At 37.2% G+C, this 23,591-nt stretch overlaps 1 protein-coding gene across 9 annotated transcripts in view; it reads left to right on the top strand.

Moving 5' to 3' along the window:
• BNC2 (basonuclin zinc finger protein 2) overlaps positions 1 to 23,591 on the top strand; it is a 381,816-nt gene that overhangs the window by 73,794 nt on the left and 284,431 nt on the right. Inside the window, exon 1 of one of the 9 annotated variants that reach the window (XM_038171276.2) lies at positions 22,439 to 22,677. The exons of the other annotated variants lie outside the window; for them this stretch is intronic. The gene's annotated coding sequence lies outside the window, so the exon portion shown is untranslated. Of the gene's footprint in view, positions 1 to 22,438; positions 22,678 to 23,591 lie in introns of those variants that run through there. 9 annotated transcript variants of the gene reach the window in all.

The following is a 23,591-nucleotide window of genomic DNA, read 5'->3' as shown; positions in this document are numbered from 1 at the left end:
TTTCCTATGGATGTTGACTGTCTATAGTAATAGTTGCTTTCTGAAGTAACCTGGAAAAGTCTGAAATGGGTGCTGAGAGTGCCTAGGCCTTAACATGAAGCTTAATACAGTATTTCTTGTAGAACATGTGAGGAATGCACTATGTTGAGACGCTTACAGCAGCCTTTGCTGGTAAACTGATGAGTGCTGTATTCTGTGCTACAGGTAGGCAAACTCTTTTTACTATTTTGGAATCAAGGTGTTCTTCTTTCCAGATATAAATATATTAATCAAAACTGCCAGTCACTCATGTATCGTGCTTACCAGATGTATGTAGAAAAAGGTGTCTTTAGCAACATGTTTGGGTGCAGAAGCAGCACTGGAATCCCCAAATTCCAGACTTGCTGAGGTCAGAAGGGGCCTCTGGAGATCATCTGGTCTAAGCCCTCTGCTGAAGCAGGGACACCCAGAGCAGGTTGCCCAAGACCATGTCTGGGTGGCTTCTGAGTACCACCAAGGAGGGAGACTCCATGACCTCTCTGGGCAACCTGTGCCTGTGCCAGTGAGGCTGCAACTCGAGTACTGTATTCAGTTTTGGGCCCCTCAGTACAAGAAGGACATCGAGGTGCTCAAGCAAGTCCAGAGAAGGGCAACAAAGCTGGTGAGGGGTCTGGAGAACCAGTCTTACAAGGAGCGGCTGGGGGAGCTGGGATTGTTCAGTCTGGAGGAGAGAAGGCTCAGGGGGGACCTTATTGCTCTCTACAGGTACCTTAAAGGAGGCAGTAGTGAGGTGGGGGTTGGCCTGTTCTCCCATGTGTCTGGTGACAGGACGAGGGGGAATGGGCTAAAGTTGCGCCAGGGGAGGTTTAGGTTGGATATTAGGAAGAACTTGGTATTCAAGTTCGCAGACATACATAGACAGTACATATGTCATATACTCAGACATTGTCTCTGTATTCTTACTAGGTTATCTGCTTCTTCAGCCTCTATATATTCCCTTTGTACATGTATGTCTGAGTTTTGCTAGGAACTACCTGTTCACGTGTGCAGGCCTCCAGGCGTTTTGCCTGATTTGCTGCTCATTAGGATGGACTTGAACTTGGAGGAGTTGATTCTTAAATATCAACCACTTTTCTTGGACTACTTTTCCCTCCAGGGTTTGTCACATGTGACTCAAACAAATTCCTGAGGAGGCCAAAACCTGTTCTCCTGAAGTCCAGTGCTGTGACTTTGCTTTCTGCCCTGCTTCCTTCTCTCAGGATTCTGATATCTGCCATTTCTTTGTCACAGCAGCCAAGGTTGCCTTTACAAATGGCATCCTAAATGAAGAATTTCTTGTTTAAGACTTTAAGATCCTGCAGAGCACCTTTCCTCATTGAATCTGCTATTTCTTCTATCAGAAAGTGGTCATTGATGCACTCCAGGAGCCTCCTGAATTGCTCATGCTCTGCTGTCTTGTTCCTCCAGCAGATATTGAGGTGGTTGAAGTCCTGCATGAGATCCGATGCCTTTGAATGTGAGGCTACTTCCAGCTGCCTGTAGAAGGCCTCATCCACTTGTTCTTCCTGGTCAGGCAGCTTGTAATAGACACCTGCTACAATGTGGGTCTGCTGCTGGTCTGTTCCAAGCACCTGGCCTAGCACCTCTCAGGGAGGGCTGACAGTGTGGCAGATGACTTGAATTATAGTGCTGTCCTTTGCAGCATTCTGACAGTCTTTAAAAGAGTTAACTTATACCAGCCTTCTATCATGTGTTTTTTACTTTTAGACAAGTCACTGGAAGGCAGAGGGGGTTGTTTGCACCTGAGATGGCAACTATGATATTTTAATTTGTTTATTGCTGTCATTTGAGACTTTATTTTTATTTTTTTCCCAATACCCAAGAAAGGCAGCTGCATGGGTTTTTAATCCCTGTATAAAATTCACCTCTGCTGTGCTTACTATGTGGTACTGGCAACTGGTAATGACAGAGAAGCTGGCAAGTAATTACTACTCATGATTTTGCAGGTAGATTCTCATTCCTCACTTTACTACTTTTCTCTCTCCCTCCCTTCCTGCCCTCCCTTCTTTCCTCTTCTCCTTCCTTTCTTCTTTCCCTTTCCTCCCTTCCATCCTCCTGCTTCACCCTTCCCTTCTCTCCATCTTCTCACGCTTCCTTCTCTCTTTTTCTCCTATCTTATTCACAGAATCCCAGAATGACAGATCAGTTGAGGTCAGAAGGGACTTCTGGAGGCCACCTGGTCCAACCTCCCTGCTCAAGCAGGGACACCCAGAGCAGGTTGCCCAAGACCATGTCCAGGTGGCTTCTGAGTACCGCCAAAGAGGGAGACTCTACGACCTCTTTGGGCAACCTGTGCCAGTGCTTGGTCACCCTCACAGTGGAGAAGCATTTCCTGATATTCAGAGGGAACCTCTGGTGTTTCAGTGTGTGCCCATTGCCTCTTGTCATGTCACTGAGCAGCACTAAGAAGAGCCTGTCTCTGTCCTCTTTGCACCTTCCTGTCAGGTATTTGTACACATTGATGATATTCACCCAAGCCTTCTCTTCCCCTCACTAAACCATCCCAGCACTCTCAGACTTCCCTCATATGAGGGATACTCCAGTCCCTTCACTGTCTTCACAGTTCTTCAGTGGATGCTTTGTAATATGTCCACCATATGTCTATGTCCCTCTTGTACTTGGGGAGCCCAGAATTGAACACAGCAGTCCAGGTGTGGCCTCACCAGTGCTGAGTAGAGGGGAAGGGTCACCTCCCTCAACCAGATTACAGCGATTTGCCTAATGCAGCCCTGGATACCATTAGACTAAGTTATGGGGTCTTTGATAAGACTTTGTGTTTATGCTGTGACTAGCACAGTACTGCTCACATCCTTGATGCGAGGGTGCTTAGGCACAGCTGTAATACAGCAAACATAAGAAGAACATCCCCTCCCCTCCCCTCCCCTCCCCTCCCCTCCCCTCCCCTCCCCTCCCCTCCCCTCCCCTCCCCGCTTCATTCTCCTCCTTTTCTTCTCTTAAGCTTCTACTCCAAATATCTGTAATATTAAATACTCTTCAATATAATTTGGGGGGACTCTTCCTCTTCCTCTTCCTCTTCCTCTTCCTCTTCCTCTTCCTCTTCCTCTTCCTCTTCCTCTTCCTCTTCCTCTTCCTCTTCCTCTTCCTTTCCCTTTTTTCATCATGTTATTTCCCCGCTCTACTTTCTGTTTTCTTTTCTGTGCTGTCAGACATGGCTTTAAAGCAGCTGCTTAATTTATATCTTGTTTTAGCACTGTCTTAAAAAAAAATAAAAATGGGGACAGTCCTGTCTATGAGTGAGGGAAGAAGACAATTTAGGTTTTGTGGAATAAGCTGAAGCTCTTCAGCAGGTGCAAGAACCCTCAGTGCTCCAAGGGGAAGTTTATGGAAAGTTGAAAGAAATTAACCTCAATTAAAAGGAATATTGATTGATAGTTACAGAGTTAAATATGATATATTGCTCAAGAAAAAAACAAAAACACTCTACATTAAAAGAACATTAAACTTCTGATAGAAAACATTAAAACCAAGAAATCTGCCACAGAGGGTGAAATGTAAAATTGTTTACATCTCTTTTTAATATCTAATTGTAATAGGACACAGTAAGGAATTAGTTAAGAATATCCCCTATTGAGCCTAGGAATTAGGATTCTTCAGGGTGTATTCTCATCTTGGTTCTCTGAGGTTTTGTTGCTCAGCAGTCATTAAATATGTTAAAATGAAAATCTGGGCCCCTTCAAATATGAATCTCTCTTCTGTATTTTTCATTACTTTGTGCTTAGTTTCTTAGGTTTTGTTTGTTTGTTTGTTTTTTGTTTTGTTTTGTTTTGTTTTGTTTTTCTCCCCTAGGTAGAAGTCTTTGAAGTTCTGTAGTCAAATAATGGTAGTTTAAACACTGTTATCGGTCATATAGAGAAATTACCTACTAGACAGTAGAAACAATCATTTATGTATGTGTAGGTGTGATTAGAGCCTTAGAACTTCATTTGTAATTAACATCAGCTTTCCCAATTGAACATACAGAAAAACACCAAATCCATTGCTTGCCTTCAACAGCCTTAATAGGTCACTTAGGTTTAGCACTTGCTCATGTGGGTCAACTGATCATAGGTAACACTGTTCAGATGTTCACTTCCAGTACTTGTGAGTGGGACTGAGTTCTGCTCCATCATCTGCTGACACATTGAATTCAAGAGGAATTTGTTTTACACAGAAGTTTGCTCGTAGGTTGAAGGTAAACACAACAGGCTAGCACCTGCATAGAAAACACTGTCCTTCCCTGCAGTCCAGGATCATGCTAATCATAATTTGAGGCACTAGATGTAGTATACATAGCTTTCAAATGTGTGGATTTCTCTTGAAATACTTATATTCACTTCTGATAAAAAGACATTGCAGCAGGATAAACGCTGCTTCATACTTGGAGCAGATGCTGTTAAGAGTGGGAGCCTAGGACTCATCTCCATTGGGAATCTGCATGTTTTATTTTACTTCTGACTCTGTCTAGAGCAAAGAAGAAAGGGAAGTGATAATTCCTCTGGAAAGCCACATTTCACAGCCATCTGCTAGGTGATAATACACACGTTCCCAGAGAATTAGTATAGTTGAACCCCATTGAGTGGAATGGCACAGGTATACATTCATTGAAGCCTTGCTATAAAAAGTGACAGTACTTTGAAAAGTAAGCAATGTGATACTTTTTGTTCAATTTAATGTGTGGAGTTTTTTTGTTTGTTTTGTAATGGTAATTTCAGAATGTCTTTTAAAAATTCTGCATTACATAGAAATATACATTCATATATATATATATGTATGCAAAAGCTCTCTGCAAAAGCTAAGGACTCTGACATATATATATGTATATATGTATATCTGTATATGTATATTTGTATATGTATATCTGTATATGTATATATGTATATATATATATATATATATATATATATATGTCAGAGTCCTTAGCTTTTGCAGAGAGATTTCTTTAAGGCCAAAGTAATGTTTTGTAATACTTGGAATGAACCCCCATAATGATGGAAGAGTGCATCACACAGCTGTAATAAACCTGCAAGTTGTGGAGCAGAGCACAAATGTTTACAAAATTAGAGTAGGACTGAGCGAACCTCAGTAAATTGAGAATTGTATTCCTTGTGATGATCTTAATTTAAGAATTTGTGTAACTGAAGAATCTGAACAGAGAGACTGTCTAAAGGCAAAAGCAAGTGTTCTTTCTTTCTAGTGTGGTGCATGAAACTCTGGAATTCAAGAGAGGCCATGTGTGGCCATGACAGATTTGGGATTAAGTTGGTATGTATGGAGGACAGAAAGAAGGATTATCTGAAAGTGGTTGGTGGAAAGCTGTGGAAAAATCACCTTTCCCTGTTTGTTGGAAAAATGTGAAGGGCTAATAATGGTTTTCAGTTGCTACTATTCATCATCTGTCTCCTGGTAAGCACTTAAATATTGCAAGGTTGATGAACATTGGCTTTATGATACTATTGAATACACTGAACAAGAAGACAGGCTGTTTGTGACTGTTGAACAGTCAGGGATGGCTGTGCTACAAAACAGAAAACTTTTATCAGAGTCCAGGTGCCTATGCTTTGCCTGTGATGCCAGATTAGTGTCATGTTAGATGGGGTATTTATTCTCTGTGTTCTTGCAGGTGGCATTTAAAGTGCCAACAGTGACATCTACAAGGCAGAAGGGAATGAAGGAGGGAAAGGCCATCCATGAGGTGGAAGGTGCAGAGTGAAAGAGATGAATTTGCAGGTTAAGGGAGTGGTTCAGATATACTTAACTGGACTACAAAAAAAAAAAAGTTTGTGAATCTTATGGAAAGACTGCTGTATGACGTGTATACTTAATTTAATTTCCCATAATTTCAGTTGAAGGAAATCTGAGACTTTGTTATTTAGATAGTAGAGTACTCAGTATACACCTGTTGTCTAAAGTCAAAAATTAAAACTGGCTGTTGTAAGAAAAAAAAAAAAAAAAGTATGTTTAAATTGAAGTAATATATCATTAGACATGCTGAGAATTTGATCAGTGATTTGAGACATATATAGCATTGTACTTATCAAAGAAATATTGTAATATGTTAAAATTCCCTCAGAAAAGACTTAATTCTTGAAAACTATATCTGAATAATCATACACCTGTAAAATTAAGGGATTGAACAACTATACATATCTGTGGGGATAAGGTTTATGCAGATGTTTTTCAGAATAGGGATAATTCTTTCTGCCAGAAGCTACCATATATATAATAATTGCTAAAGCACAGCTATTTGACTAACTGTCCAATTTCATGTGCTATGTGAATGCATATGCAATCAAACTTGTGTACATAACTCCCATAGCTTTACCATTAATGTACATACTTTTGTTTTCAATTGAAAAAACAAATGTTGAGAGGCTAAGAGTTCATAGAGTCTTAATTGAAAATAAAATTGACCCTTAGATAGACTAGAGGAACATTCTGTGCTGTGTCTTTGTTTTCTATAGGCAAAAATAAAATCCACAAACCCATTGGAGTTTTAAATACAATATAAATGTCATGCATAATCATAACAAGTATGCAAAATGTTTTAAAACATTTGTATTGTATGGAAGCAATTACTGGCACCAAGTGCATCACACACCCCTCATATCTGCTAAGGCCAGAAGAAATGAAGGTTTCTAAACAAAATTACTTAGCGTGGGTGGGAAGAGCGAGTTTTAACTTTTATTAGGAAGCAACATTAAGCCGTATTTTAATGCCAATCACATACTCTGTTACTCAAATAAATACTCAAAAAGATTTCTCCATGTTAGCTTTATGTTACTTTTTCTAGTCATATTCCATCACAAGTCTTCCAAGGAAGATCCTTGCATTTTCATAGTAGAAGACCCTAAGGTATGATATGTACAAATAAGAATGTAGCTTACAACAGGAAGTTATTTCTCCATGTGCTGTGTGACCAGTTTTGTAATTGCTGATAGAATATAGCATTTTTTCTCAGTATGTTAATTTTACTCTAAACAAACCAATGCTGCCAACCATACTTCCTTTCATATCTGTAAGTTACCATGATCACTCTGCCAGGTGCTTTGTCCATGAATGGTGTGTTTGTGACTCTGGATGTTAAGAGCAATCCCTGGAACCCTGCTTTATGAAATTGGTGAAACTACCTGTAACAGAACTTGTGTGCATAAATTATGGCCATTTTTTCTTTCATGCCAGATACTGTGATAAAGAACATAGCCTTTTTCTGACACTTTATTTAAAGGGAGACTCTCTCTTTATATCCCATGCTGTTAGTGATGACAATTGTACTATTTCATTGCACACAGGAATAAAATGTCGAGAGTCAAATATAGAACATTTCAAATTTGGGGAGTCTCTTCACCAATACCTGCAGCCCCTGCTTAAAGTTGGAACATCACTTCTCTGAGGAAATACTTTCTCAGGGTCTTACCTGCTGCAACTTGTCGCAGTGAAATATTGGCATTTGGGGGTTTCCTCTGAGAGACTGTAATGCTCTTGCTTTCATGGATATGCACATGAATAGTTATGCTGCCACTTTGTTATAATGTGTGGTTAAATGTGTGGTATGTACTTTATGAAGCTACATACCAGCTGAATAAGGGAGAATACTTTCTTTGCAGAAGCTTGAGACATCGTTTAGTATTTGCTTCATGATTCATGTGGCAATGTAAGTCTTGATGTCACTCTCACAATTTTTGAAAATCAGCAATTTGAAATTCATGGGTAACATCGTATGCTTTGGTCCATAGGACAGGAGAACAGCATTTCTGAATGCTTCTACTTCAATTATAGTGTATTTGAAGGGGCAGAGGAACTTCTGGGGGATAATGCAGCAGATGTCATAATCCTCATACAGTGGTAGGGACAGATACAAGCAACATGGTTGGAAAGTTTTGCATATAATAAACTTGGGACTGTGGTTTATGCAGCTGTGTAGAAACTGGAAAGCTGAAAGGAGGATAGAGAAGCCGATGAATGAAGTAGTAGTTAGGACATGAGATGCACAGAAGAGATTGGGATCATATTATCTTACATTAAAATAAGGCATACATTTCACTATTTATATGTGTATGTGCATTAGGAATTTATCTGTGGATTATAGTGTCATACTTTAGACTACAGTTCTGTAGGTTTTATGATCATCAGAATCCCTTGATGAAATTATGAGCCTGTAGTTTAGTTACCTGTCTATCTCAAATTATCAGAAAGAATACAGAACCACTGTGGATAAAACAAAGAGTATAAACTATAGTCCTGCCCCCTCAAAATTCCTTCTGAGCTTCAGGGTGAATTCCAGTTAATAAAAAAAGACACTCCCTTTTGGCTGGAAAAGAGAAATTTTAACAGGAGTGATTCTGTGTGTGTGTGAGCAGTCATACTGTTTGGGTACATGTATACACACACAGACAGACACACACACATGTAGTGTTTAGGCAGATAATGGATAAATGGCTTTGAAAATGCCTGTTAGGCAGGTGTGATAACCCAGCTGTTCATCCAATAGGGTAAAATATTCATTCTTAATATTCTTAAAATAATATTGGTTACTTGCACAAGTCATTTGCATTTATAAAGTCATTTTTGAATGTAAATATTTGTTGTATCCCTATTAGGTAGCTGAAGCATAATTCCCACTTTATACAGTTTAAAGTCACATCCTCAGAAGTGACTTGTAAATTTGGTTTCCTGATTTAGGACCTGTCAGGCTGTGATTACTCTAACCATTCACAGCTGTGACAGAAGTCAACTGGAACAGCAAATCAGGACCTATGAACATTAAATCAGGCTCCCCAAAAATGAACCCCTGTAGCAGAGACTGTATATTTTTCTCTGTGGAAAGGTTGTATGATATGCCATTAAATTGGTTGGGATTAGACTGCAGCACTGTTTATTTCTTGGTTTGCTGCTTAATCCACTACAAAAGGTACCTCACTGATTTTTTTTTCCATTCCTTCCATGCATACCCATAATGTTCAGGCGTGTTCTTACTGTCTACAAACCATTTTAATTGCGTGCAGTTTCATGATCATGTTATGGCAAGTGTGGTTGGATTTGGAGTTATAGTGTGGCTTTTCTTCTGTGTTCACTTAAGAGGGAGCGCCCATGGCAACTTTGTCTGTGAATGAAGCAGAAATTTGCTAGTTAAACAGTTTTGCTTCCTATATGATTCATCAATTCATTTTTTGAGGTAGTAGGGCAGTATGGTAGTTGGGTGTACAGTATATATTGGGGATAAATAAATTTTATACTGGAAGTACTATTATACATCAGCATGCAAAGTGTTACTTCTGTGTTGGCTTCCTTGGGTAAAAGTAAAATCTGGACCAGACTACAAATGACAGTGAAATAATTGTAATAGTCAGTTTTTTTTGTTTTGTTTTGTTTTGTTTTTTTGTTTTTTAAGGAGTCACCTAGTTCAGATTTTGATGTTAATGGTAATGCCATGATTCCCTTTAGCACTGTGGTGATTTTACTTGGGTGGGCAGCTGAGCTCCACCACAACCGTTCTCTCACTCCCCCTCTCCTCAAAGAGAATTGGGGAGAAAATACAACACAGAGAGCTCGAAGTTTGAGATGAGAATGGCTTAGTTGACACAAAAGTGAATGGGGAGAAAAAGAAACAAAAGAAACAATAAGTCTGTGCGGAAGCACAGAGAGAAAGAGAAAAAAAAATATTCTCTACTTCCCATCAACAAGCGATGTTTGGCCATGTCCTGGGAAGCAGGGCCTCAAAACGCGTAATGGTTGTTCAGGAGGAACAACCCCCTCCCCTACAAGAGCCCCCCTTTTTATTGCTGAGTGTGACATCAGGTGTTATGGAATATCCCTTTGGTCAGTTTAGGTCAGCTGTCCTGGCGATGTCCCCTCCCCATCACTTGCCTACCCCCAGCCTGCTGGCTCTTGGGGGCTTGGAGGGAGTCCTGATGCTGTGCCAGCACTACGCAGCAATAGACACAACACTGGAATAGTATCAGTGCTGTTCCAGCTACGAGTGCAGAGCACAGCACTGTGTGGGCTGCTGCAGGGAAAGGTGACTCCATCCCAGACATACCCAACACAAGCATTCATAAAGATAAGAATGGTGTATGTAAAATAAAAGGACTTTTAGTTTAGCTTCACAAAATTTGTTGTCACCTCATTTAAGAAACTTTTAAAATATTCATGAAAATAATTTTTATTCTTCTTTTGAGTTAATACATTTTTATGTCTCAGCTGGTAAATTTTCCAGCAACCATCAGAAGCTGACATTGTATCACTGTGTCCAGTTTCTACATGGTTGTTGTTGGTGGTGCAGTCTTCCTGTATTACCTATTTATCATGTCTTTGTAGTGAATTTTGTAAGTTCAGTTAATCAGGTGAATCGCAGAGCTTAGTGTATTTCTCTCTTTGATAAGCCTTTGTCATTCCTACTTTATAATTGACTCCTTAGCAGTCTCTCCGCTAACTGCAAGATTCACTTAGTTCAGCTAAAGAAAACGAGACAAGAAAAGGTAGAAGAAACTTCCATTCCATGATTGAAAGTTTTATAAATAGGTTTTATATAGACTCATATGTATATTTAAAAAGCTCAGCCAACTGATGACTTTGACAAAGATTTAACAAACCAGGAGTGTGAAGTGTTCTGTAGGCTAACAGTTTTAATGGGTTTATCTTAGGCAGTTCTTCAGTTGCGAAAGTGTCAGTTAATAATTTACCCGTCCCAAGGGGCAATAGAAGCAATCACACTCTGCAGCGAGGTACTCCTGGGCCTGTCGCTGTGCTGCAGCTCATCTTGACTACAGAAATGCGCCATTGGATGCGACATCAGCACTGTGTCTGCTCTTTGACAAATGAAGTCTTGTAAGAGCTAAATAAGGCACGGGAAGTTTGGGAAGGAGCAAATAGCTCTTCAGCTGATTTCTGCAGTAATGGATTACTGTAAATGTCCATCTGCTGCACATCAGAAGGAACACAGGTTAAGATGAAAGTTTTTTTTTTGTTGTTTTTTTTTTTTTTTTTTTTTCAGTAAAAGACACCTGAAACTTAGAAAATGTTTCTAAAAATCCAGTGCTACAGTTAGCAATGTTTGCTTGGTATTTGGAATGTAAATGTTCTGCTCTGATGATACATTGCAAGTGCAGGAGTTTTCTACCAGAAATGTGAACGTTTAACGTAAAAATGACCTGAAATATAGTGCCTTTACCATCACCCTTTACCGTGCAATTTGTTCGGATGCAGTTGTTAACATGAAATCGGAGTAGATTAAGCACTATTTATGTGAATTTTATTCCTGTATTTACTCATTGAATTATACTATACTACCAGGATGGTAAGTTTTGTAATTTGTTTTCCACTGTATGAAGAATGTTTCTTAACAAATATTCACTTTTGCATGCATATTTTTTATTAGACATTATGCCATTCTAAAGATTTACAGTTATTTAATAATGATTTATTATAGTAATTTATTCTGCCAGCTGTGGCACATTTTTACTGGAATTTGTAAATCAAATGTATATTGAAATCACTAGAAACATGCATTTCAGATTCTAATGAAATGTACTCCAAAATTGTTTTTGGAGAAGGAGTAGGCAGCTATGTGAATGAACTGCAACTTGCAGTTTCTAGTGTTATATATAAGCTTTTCCTCCACCTATTTTATTTACTTGCAAGTCTCTGATGTTTTACTTGTTACATTTACTCTGATGTTTTACTTTACTTGCTACCGTGTGAAACAAACAGCAACAAAACTGTAAAGCCATTGACTTTGTCCTCCAAGGTATCAGTATCAAATCATGCACTTGACCTGCAGTGATTAAGTCACGATCAGGTTTAGGAAGACAACCTGATAGCAGTTTCAGTGTGCTTCTAATTGCTGTCTCTATGTTGTGATAGAAAGTACATGTATTGAATTTAGTGAGTCATAAGAGACACTGAGGGAAATTAGTATCCAAGGTGGTTGAAAAATGTGTGCACTCAGGAGAAGGGAGGACACCAACAGTATTTTTACAGTTTTTGTAAAACTTTTATGTATTTTTTCAATAATATCATTTCATTTGCAGCCTAACTGTGAACTCTACATTTAGTTTTGGTGAAGCATCATACCAGTAATTCTCTTTTAAATTTGTAGTCTGATACCTGCTATTCTTGGCTCTTTGAAAATTTGGCATGAACTATGGGTGTGAAGTACTCTTTAAAATTCCAGCTCTGTGTATCAGTTTCCCAATAGTAAAAATCAAAATGAGATACTTCCTTTCTTCAATCTTTTGTCTCTCTTGATTATTCAGGCTATAAACCTTTCTAGACAGGAACTCTTGCTTTTGTTTGTACAGTACCCAGCACAGCTGGAGGAGGGAGATGGACTGAGCTTGGTTTAAAGTCTTCTAGACTTTGTTTTAGTACAAATAGGGTGCATCTAACAGAAATGAAGCTCTCTTCCCATGTAAATAATCCTGAGAGAAGTTGTCTTTAGTGAAAATTCAAAATATTTTAATTTCTTAAAGGGATTTCTACTCAAGAGCAAGTATGAAATATAAACTTCTGACTATAAAAAACAATGGCATAGCCAAGAAATTAGTGATGCAAGATTCTGTGGGTTTGGTTCTAATCTGAAAAACAAAACATCTGTTGCTACATACCTTGTGAAAATCAGCTGCTATGCATGTGTACACAAGTATATGATCCCAACTCACCAGATAAGCAGCAATGCTTTCTTTTTTATCAAAGATCAGAAATAAACTTTAAGTCTCAAGTGGGCTAACATAATGTGTTAGGATACTGAAAGATTACTTTATTAATTTTTGTGAGTTTGATCTCTTCATGGCAATAACTAAAACTGTCATGACAGCAGTCAAAAAAAGAAAGGATGGGAAGTATAGCATTTCTAAATGAGTGTCTGGGGATTTTAATTACTCTTTCTGAAATCATGAGTGTGTTAGGGGAAAAAAAATAAAAAGGAGAAAAGTCAACTTAAGTAAAGTCACTTAAAAAAAATAATCAGGTATAAGACAATGGTAAGTCACTGATTGAGAAAAGTGCAGGAATAGATTCCCATTTCATGTATACGTATGGGATGACTAGATAGTGCAATTTCAGTAATATGCACAGCCATATAGAAATCGTGATTTTAATTTCTTAAATATTAAGAATATTATTTTTTTTACAAAAAGATTACATTTCTGTGTATGAACTTTACATTATCGGTCAGGAAACAGATGATGTTTTCTTTGATGCTTTGTAGGCGTTCTTGTCACCTCAATTGCATTTGTACAGTTAGCTGTTCTGTTAAGTGTATGACATTATATAGTCTTCCATGTGTTTACATTGATGCTTATCCTGTATTCCTTTTGAAAAGTGACCTGCAAAGCAAATAAGCCTGCTTGTGCCCTGATTTTGCTTGGCTTGGCAGGTTTTTATTTTTTTTCTCAATTCTTCTTGTATTAATCTTGAATGTGAGAAAGTAGTAGGAATATAGGAAAAGTTTTCATTGTTAAAATTTCTACAATGCTTTACTCTTTTAGTCTCTTTGATAAAACTCACTGAGATTCTTCTTTTCTAGAAGGGTCAATCCTAGAGGATAAGCCTTCTAGCAAAAGAGAAAAAAGGCAATTTTTTGTATTTTTAAGTCAGAATTCTTCCCTCCGTCAGAACGTGTTCCTAAGACAAATTTCATCTTTTAAGCGAAACAAGTCACACTTTCTTTTTGTGCAGTTTCGCTTAAGATGCTATTTTTTTTGCTCCTAATACAGCTTCAGTGCGACAAGAGAATTATAACATATTTTAGTAGGTTGAAAATCCATACCGATACTAATCAGGTTTTGCTTTAGTTTATTGTTTTAATATCAGATTGGAGGATGGTATACTTTTGTGCTGCTTTAAATTTGTTGATCTGGGTATTACCTTTTTAGAAATGGTTATTGGTAGCCCATCAGCTGTCAAAATCTCAAAAGTTTTTTTGTTTAAAATCTTTGGCCAAAAAAAAAAAAAAAAAAAAAAAAAAAAAGCGTTGAACACCAAAATTCTCCCAGGTTATTTCCTACTTACAAATACCCTTTCATTTCTTAAAGTGTTTTTTTTTTGTTGTTGTTATTGTTGTTATGATTGACTTTTAACCTGATCACAGGTATCATGGAAGTGAGCTGGATGAAGGAGAATTGATGGGTACCATACTACAATTATCCTGCACAGTTAATGACTGTCTGTGTAGTTCTGTCTTTAGCATACAATAGCTGCTTAAACTTAAAATAATGCTTGTAATGGTTTGGTCAGTTTTGCTAATCTCAGTGGACACTGAAACAGTCAGACTGATGGGGGGGAGGGGAGGGAGAGAGGGTTTAACTGTTATCATGAGGGAGGTTGTTGGGTATCACTGGTGTTCAGCCATCCTGTAACATTTCCTTGCCCTGTGTCTTCCTCCTCCCTCAGAATGTATGAATAAATGAGCATAAATGCTCTTTCAGGGCAAGCTTTCTCCACCTCCCTTCTGCTTGAGAAATCAGTTGATTTAGTGTCGTTCCTTCACATTTTCCAAGTAACCATCTTGTTTAGGGAACTATTGCTCCTTGCTGTGATTGGACTTTGCCTATGTTTCCTGGATGTATTTGGCACAAAGAAGAAAGAACTCTCTTGAAAAATTAGCAAGTTTTTAAAGGGACATTCATGTACCACACAACTTCCTGCAAGTCCCGTTTTCAGATTATAAGCAGTAAGAAAAATAATTTAATCTCAAGTGGTAAAATGCTTGTGTCCAAAAGCTGCAGCTTCTGCTCGGCATGTTGTACAAATAAAAGGCTGAAACATCCACATCCCAGGGATAAAAAGGAAAAACAGACACAGTCTTTTGTTCTAGGATCCATTACTACAGCATGAGAGGTCTTAAATTTTCATGTCAAAGTATGTTGGAAGTACCTGCTTTTCCTTGTCTGGCTTCAGAGGGGTTTAACAATTGTGCTTAAAAGGAAGGGGGGAGGTATTTTAGTAGATGGGGGGATGTGCTAATCCATTGTATATGTAATAAAGCTTCTGATAGACTTGAAGGTGTATGTGCACCTGTGTATGTGTTATGTGAAGGTGTGGTGAAGGTGTAGCAGAATGGTGGCAATAAATGTCTTCATGCCTTATAAATGCAGGCCAAAGAGAAGCATCCTAAATATAAGGTCTTAAGTAACAACAGCATTATCTGAAACACCCTTGACTCCCATTTTCTCCCATCCTTGAACAACCCCTGACCCCCATACATGACCTATCCATAACAAATAGACTTGTAGATGCTTCCTTGGTGTCAGCCTTGTAAGTCTGTTGCAATTAGAGTGAAAACAAAATCTATATAAATAGCACTTTTAAGGTCCTTGTCAGTCAGTGCTCCCAAAGTAGGCAGTATGTGAAAGTCAAGGTAGGAATTTTCCTTTAGAGCATATTTGCCCCTTTCTCCCCTATATTTGTTCTCTTTCTTCAATTGTGTGAATGGAGAAAACCCAAAAGCTTCAATTTCAGGTCTGGCTCCTAAAGAAAACCAGTGTGGTTCATTTGTGGGCTGGGAATAGGGGTTTGAATTGGCATAGACTTGTGGGTGCTTTGGGGCTGGAGCGCACACAGCTGTGGGTTCCAGATGCTTGCTATCCTGTATTAATGTGGCTTGTCTGTGAAACCATGGCATCCACAATACTACACAAAGGTCCACGCCTGTGGTGGTTTGGGAACTACTCCCAGAGTAGAAATTTCAGTTTTTAAGCAGAGTTACAAAATAAAATTTTAAGACATCCAGCTCAGAAGGGCCAAAACAATATGAAATTCTTGTTAAGAGTTTCATTTTAACAGAGATTCAGACATTTTTTATAAATGAGAATTTTAGACTCTCCATAAACAGCATTTTGGTGTTTGGAAGATGAAACAAAGAAATAACAAGCTTATTTGTCCTGTACCATCTTAATTTTGTAGGAGCTCAACCTGTTCATGTGTCCTACCTTGCTGGCATAAACCATATGCAAATATCATAGAAAAGTCCTTTCAGTGTTAGTGTCTCTCTATCCACTATGGGAGCAACACAGGGAACACCTTCTCCATGGGGCAGAAAAGAGAAGAATATATCCTGATTGTTTTCCATATGTCCTGAACATGTCATTGTATTTAAGAATGGCATGTTTTCCACAACTTTTGTAAATCAGGCCAACTCATTATTTATATTCCTGAAAGTGTGAATGAATTCCTAATATTAAGAATATTTTTTTCATTTTATGCTGAAGTCACTTGTTAAAAAATTCAACCGAACTATTCTATTGCATTTTAAATTCAAAAGAAGAGGAAATATTTTTAGTTCACTTTTTATCATAAGCCCTGTCCCTGAATTCTTGTGATTTAATAAAGAAATGTCTTTGTATAGTATCTTTCACACAAACTTTATCTCCAAAACTCTGTGCAGAGTTAATAAAATTAAAAAGTTTTTTTTTATTATTATTATTTTTATTTTTACTAGAAGTTAAGAGACATAGTCATGAGAACAGAGACATATTGTTTCCAGATGAAGGCTGAAAATAGATGGAGAATGAGGGAGAGAAATGCAGCAGGGTGGTTCCAGATGGCAGGCATTGCGGAGAGGGTTCTTGCAGCCATGTTGGCCAGAGCATACAAAAGGACAGAAAAGAAGCATGATGCCAAGCAGAGGAAGCTGAAGTATAAAATAACAAAAGTAATATAGTAAATATTTGTGAAAGATTTTTCAAGTGAGAAGTGTCCTTTTTTTTTTTTTTTTTTTTGAGTGGAGAGTCAGATTTGTTTGTGTGGAATAAGAGTATTTCAGTTGAAAAGTTGTCGTAAAAATTGAATTTTACTGATGCTCTCTACTCAGCAGGTGAGCAGGTATCTTATCTTTTATATGTTTTCAAACAAAATAGTAGCTTGTAAGTATTTAAAAGTTTATTGAGTCTTATTGCACTTCTGAGTATCTTATAAATTATTTAATTGTCTGATGGATATGTGGCTACCTAACTATAGGGCATGAAATATGCACTGTTCCTCTAATACACTGGAGGGAGACCTGTTTATAAAGTATTTAGTATTGGTTTTATAATGCACTGTTGTCAACAGGAGACCACGAAGCTCAAAGATCAATCTCGTTTTGGCCCACAGTATTAATGCTGCTTTATGAAACTCTGTGACAGGTCACTTAGACAACAGCTCTTAATGAAAGGACTTTGTGCCAGTGTGTGGTCGTGTGACTGTCTGTTAGTAAGGCATACTTCAGTTGCTGCCAAGGCTGCAGATGAATCTTTGTCCAAGTCCCTGAGGTGACTTTGTGGCCGCTGCTGCTGCTGGCCAGGTGATGGAGCTCATCATTTCCCCTGTCCTCTAGAGAGAAGTGAGACAGAGACTGCTGAGTTCTTGCTAATGCAGCTTTTGCTAATTGTCCAGAGAGCTAGTAGGACACCGGGCAGTTCAGGCAATTCTGTGTGCTGTGAGTGAGTCAGTAATTAGAAAAACATAGCTGCTCTTAATTCAGTCTTGCATTTGTGTATGAAGTGTCTTTTCAGCCATCTAAAATTCAGCTGTTCTATTAAAAATATATATATATTAGATTTTTAGGTCAGTTTATGTATTTAATTATGACAGACTTACGTTTTAGACACCAAATAATTGTTACCAGGATTTGGCACAATATATTATATTATCAAATAATTAGATCATAAGCTTAGCTAGCCTAGACTTAAACCCTTTAGGCTGTTGTGGGATCCAAAGGCATTGCTTGTTATATAGCCAGTTTACTAAAAGGATAAGAATAATGAAATTAACTACCAGAGGATGAATTTCTTTGTAAAAGTCTTGTACAAAACTACTGTTCAGCAGACATTTTCCAAGATTTTAGGATATATTTTTTTCAGAAATTAACAGGAAAGCTTGCTAAGTTTAATAATATATTAAAAATAAAAACCAGGCTTAACCCCAGATAATCAATAGCTGAAAGATGCGGTAACATGGTAGTACACCTGTATAATATTTTGGTGATAATCCGTGGATGTACAGGTGTGTTGTTTTTTCATATTAAAGTATTTGAATTCTCTTTTTCAATTACTTACCTAATTTTGGTTATTGTGGTGTTAGTTTAGCAGTTGCTGTGAGATTTCAACTATTTCTGTTGAATCATAAACATCTCTTAGCAGACACAACTGATTTTGGAATATTTCATTTTAAAAAAGGAATACATTTATTGTTATATTATGCATCTTCCTTTATTATATGACATGTCAGATGCCCCCTAACCTTTTTAATTCCTTGTAAATCACAACAGAATGCTTGAATCACGCTGTTATTTCAGGGTTGGACCGTACAGACATTTCATTAGATACACAGTCTAATCAAAGTTTCTTGGAGTAATCTGGACCTGCTGAGCTTTGAATCAGAATCTAGTACCTTAACATGGTGATATTTTATATTTTGGTATAAAGAATTCAGTCAGAATAGATAGGTTGTTTTTGTTTTAAATGAAAAGAGACACCGATTCAAACATAGATATGGAGAGTGGATGTGAAACCGCTACAAGTGAAGAACTAGCCACCCTGATTACCTACCTGCAAATTAAAGGGTTTGGAACACATTTTCTGTAGGCATTTAAAACCCTCCTGAGAAAAGGATGAACTTTTTAGTTTAGTATGTTATCCAAATTTGTATGGTGGTTGTTACTAGCTAAATGCCGTGCTGATGTGTAGAATACATTTGAAAAAGAAGTAAGTTACTCAGAAAATTTGATGGGTGCAATCCAAAAAAGTCTATTAGTTGGTTTTAGATAATGTGTTTTTACAAGATTTTCATTGTTACCTGTTTTTCTAACTATATAGTCCCTCTGTTTCACATGCATTTTGCCATGTGAAATATATACCCTTTGTAATCATTATTCTTTGGTTCTCTCAGCTTCATTTTTGTGCTCTGTTGTTGAACTGGAAAATTTGTAAAGTTAGCATCGCTCATGTACAAGGCATGTCAAGAAAGATAGATGTAATTTCCCCTTAAAGGAGTTTCAGATAACCATACTGGTTTGTTTAAATAACAAACTAAGGCCATACAACAAAATAAAACAGGAAAACAGAAGTATATATTGTTCAATGCCTACCACTGATAAGAACCTTAATTTGTGTAATATCCTCTATGTTCATCCCCCAAACCTGGAACTGTGCACTGCTACCAACATTCACACTGTGATCATGTTATATGCTGAAGGATAGCATATATGGACGACATTGGCTTGTCTCTATACTTACTTTTTATATTTGACTATTCTGTTGTTTCTATAACTTGTTAAAACATACTGGCTGAGTGACCAAAATCCTAATGATCTCTGCTTGATGAGATTTTTATCCACAGGTCACAGTTTTCACCTTTATTCTTGCTAGTGTTCTGTCATACACAGAAGTCCGTGTAAGGGTTTTGTGGTATGGTTTGCTGATACCTAGTTTGGCAAGGATGTGATTAGGATCAGTTACAGTGTGACAGCTTGCTGGGAACTGGAGCTTTCATAACAGGAATGTACAATGTTAGGCTTAAAAACAAAAGTCTTCATTGAGGATAAAGGTCCTGTCACGTCACCTGATGTGTGATATGAAAGAAATAAAATATTTGACAAAAAAAAAAAAAGTATGAAAGACTAATTTAGAGCAGGCAAGGTTTGAAAATGTGATTTAAATATGATTTGTAAATACAAATAAAAACTCTGCTGTTAGTGAAAATCTGCTGTGCTTTGGTTTTCTGAAGGTCTGGGTACAGGACACTTTTGACCTGAAGATTATTCCTAAAAATTAGATTAAAAAAATAGATTTGGCACCTCTAGAACCTGTGTGAATTCGGCATGCAGATCAAAGTGAAAAACAGACTCCTAAATGCACAATACTGTTGATAAGATAGAGAAGAAGGATTCAGCAAGGACATTTGGAACACAGGGGGCTAAAAAGTATTTAGTCTCATTGTTGCAAGATGACATAATCAGTTAGCCCTATACATTTTGGTTATAAGTCAGAAGTTACCTATTAAAACTTGCACAAAAAATGTTTTACAAAGTAAGGATGACAGGTTTCAGAGAAAATACGGTGCTGCCAATTTTTTTTTTCTTTCTTTAGGATATGGAAATTTGGGTGGATTATCTGTTCAGAGGAGGTTTCCTTTATTAATTCTCCCCCCTCCGCCCCTTTTTTTTTCATTTTAGACATCTGTTAACATTTCATAGAGTCTAACAGATGTTGCAGAGCGAGTCCCTTACATAATTCTTAGGGAGAAGGGGATGATAAAGAATGACATTTCCACAGTAGAATCACCACGTCTCAGAATATGACCATCATGACTGCTTTACATAATTTTCAAGTATGAGATTATATTCCTGATAGGACAAAATTCACAACTTTGTTGTTATCTATGGATAAAGTGTAAGCATGATTGTTACGGTCTCTGCTCACATGTTGTAATGACAAGTAGAGAGAAGAATACTCTCTTACTTGGTGAATTATATACTTTTTTGAAGCAGTATCAAATATTCCATTACAAAATGCCTTTAAAACAACTCAATTATATAAGCTTGGTTATTTCAGCACAAGCAAGGGCTGATTGTCATGCGATGTGGAGGACCATTTTCATTATTTTGGCAAGAACAGGGACAGTTTTGTCCTGACGAGCTATTAGATGAATACCAGAGTGTGTCACATGAAAAACCACTGATCTTTAACCCAGCTATCTACTTAACCAAGCCTAGAAATGAATAGTGAATAAGGGAAGAGCAAAGGCCAGTTTACTGTCATTACAAATTACAGAAACTGTTAACATCTGCAGCAAAATGAACTCTAGGAATTACAGGTACTACACAGAAAGTGAATAGAGAGTACAGAGATTTAGGAAAACTGTGTATACAGATTACAGGTCACCTACTGTGTACAGTGTGCATACATCTTTGCAGTTGAAAACTGTAACATTTGCATAAAAACACGTAAAGACCTTCTGAATCTTTTCCCAATACCTTTAATAAATACTTGGAATGAACACCAAATATAAGGGAAACTCCTTTAAAATAATCATTTTATAGTTATCATTAAAAAGACATTTAAATTCTAAATTGACAGAAATAATAAATAAATCTGGGCTCACTGTTTTTATTTTTTTTTATTTTACTTATTTATTTATTTATTTTTACCCAGAAGTAGTCTGGGGGACACTGCTGCATGTACAGTTAATATAAACATTTATACTGAACTCCTAGATGTTAGAAAAACAAATACTGTAAAGATCAGTAACATTTTAAAATTATCAGTTATGGGAATTAATGCTTACAGGAAAACACCATTCTTTCTTGCCCTGCTAGTAGAATTGCATTGTCTCCCTACAGTCTTGTTAGCTCATACTAACTGAAATGCAAATTCTTTCCAACTAATTGGACCTTGTTGAACGTACATGTACAGTACATAGTTATATGCATGTAGATTTTTTTTTTTTCCTAAATTCCTCTGTAATTATTTTCTTGATTAATATCTAAAGCAGAGACGTGGAACAAAAATCTCTTTAAAGAGTTTACATATTATTGAACATTAAAAAGATAGTAACTGTTGCATGTTTTAACAGCTTAATTAATAATACAGAATAATTGGAACTAAAAGAAGAGAATATTTTTTCAATGTTTAATCATTTTGAACTATTTGTATTAACCCTTTGACAGAACTAATTAACACTTAAAGGAACATAATGATGGAATTTAGAAAAAAATATGATGCATATACATTATTTAGCACATTCTTCAGAATAGATTTTCCTATTGGAATTATCTGGACTTTCTGTAATCACCTTTCCCGCCCCTTTGTGCATCTCTGTATTGCTAGTTTTAAGAGGAGAGATGAAATCATCAAAGTTGCATTTAAAAAAATCACACCTATAATGTAATTGTCATTGACAGTAAATAATGGGTATTAGTTTAAAAAGGAAAGAAAAGAAAAAATCTTAATCTCACATACGGTTTACAGAACAGCTAAAATTCTCAAAAACACAAGTAGAGAACTGCAACTGCACTGTGTTTTAACTTCCATTAGAACCTGGATTCTGTAGCCACCTCTTCTATTCAGCAGCCGGGTATTCCCATGAGCTGAAAATGTAAAATAATTTCACGGATCCTTTTATCTTTCAGCACAAATGCCATTGGATAGCAGTAAAATACTTGCAGAACACATTCCTGATTAAAAATCTATTGAAAATGAGATTTTCTTTAATGCTTTTAAACAGATTTGTTTTAAATGCTGTTAGAGCCCTTACCTTGTTTCTGATTCTCATATGAGTTAGCCAAGGGGGAGAGAGAAAATTCTGTTCTACTCAGTTTGTGCCAAACTTGTGTACTAACAAGTAGTTCCTGTGCTTCCCACAGCTGATTCGAAGAATATTTCTGCCTCCAAAGGAATTATAACAATAAGCAGAGGGCAATAGATTACAAAGGAAAGCAGTGGGTTCTGAGCTTGGATTCTGATTATAACAAATTTTCTTAATTTTTCTGTCTGTTTTGTTTCTTTTTGTTTTCCTTTTTTCTTCTTTTTCCTCATATTGCTGTGCAGTTAGAGGAGGCTTAATCTGCTACTGTAGGAGGTGTACTTCTGTCATATTTTTCCTGCAGTGATTACTTTTATCTCCTAAGTGACTGCTACTTTTCATGTCCCTGTTTGAAATTCAGTAAGTATTTGTTTTCTTGGTTTTATATGCTGGCATTATTGCACTAAATTAGATGCTTTGTAGGCAGCGTAAATTTAAGGATGACCTGAGCTGGACTGGAACTGGCAGACTAGATTTTGTTTCTTTTCTCTGTCATGTTAGTTAGCAGGGGGGAAATATCTCTTTCTTTAAAATGTTCTTAGGCTGTGATGTAGAAGTCACACATTTGACAATTAAATGGTAGCTCTGCTTTGATACAGTGATCTGAATGTGCTTAGATTTCTTGTAAGGTTATAGCATTCCGGCCAAGATTTCTGCTTGGAAAGACCAGATTTGGATGTATTAGCTAGTCAGCCTAATAACCCTGTACAGACTGTATTGATTTTCTAGGAGAGAGTTTATGAACTAAATAAACTTGGAGTTGGTGTCTTAATAAACTGCTTCTCTCAGTCTGTCACATTTAGTTACAGAGCTCTGCAGTTTAGGGGAAAAAAAGGCTAATTCTGTTACAGATTGTTCACAGCAGGGTCTCCAAATTAGCCCTTTGTTTTGTAATGCCACCTTGCTTGGGCTCGCTTTGAGCACATTTCTCAGTTTTACCCTAATGAGTTGCAACACTGATAATGTGGCTGATGATCTTTCATTGATTTCACTATCACTTGCTTGTCTGGTAATTGATCCGTTGCTGAGCCTCTAGTTAATTATATCGGCTTTGACATGGCCCGGTCCACCGGGAATTTCAAGTCTTGCAGAATAACAGTTTTAATAAAAGAGTCTATTACTGCAGGTGCTTGCTGCTGCATGCCAGTTGATTTTGTGTGTGAGTGTGCGCGCGCGTATGCGTGCACACGTGTGCATGTGTGCATGCATGTGTGTGTGGGGGTGCTTTTTTTTTTTTTAATGCTCTGGGAGAGGAGAGGACTGCAGGACAGGAA

This window comes from Anas platyrhynchos, chromosome Z (genome assembly GCF_047663525.1).
Source record: "Anas platyrhynchos isolate ZD024472 breed Pekin duck chromosome Z, IASCAAS_PekinDuck_T2T, whole genome shotgun sequence".
Classification (NCBI taxonomy): domain Eukaryota; kingdom Metazoa; phylum Chordata; class Aves; order Anseriformes; family Anatidae; genus Anas; species Anas platyrhynchos.
This window is presented reverse-complemented; position numbering and strand designations above follow the sequence as displayed.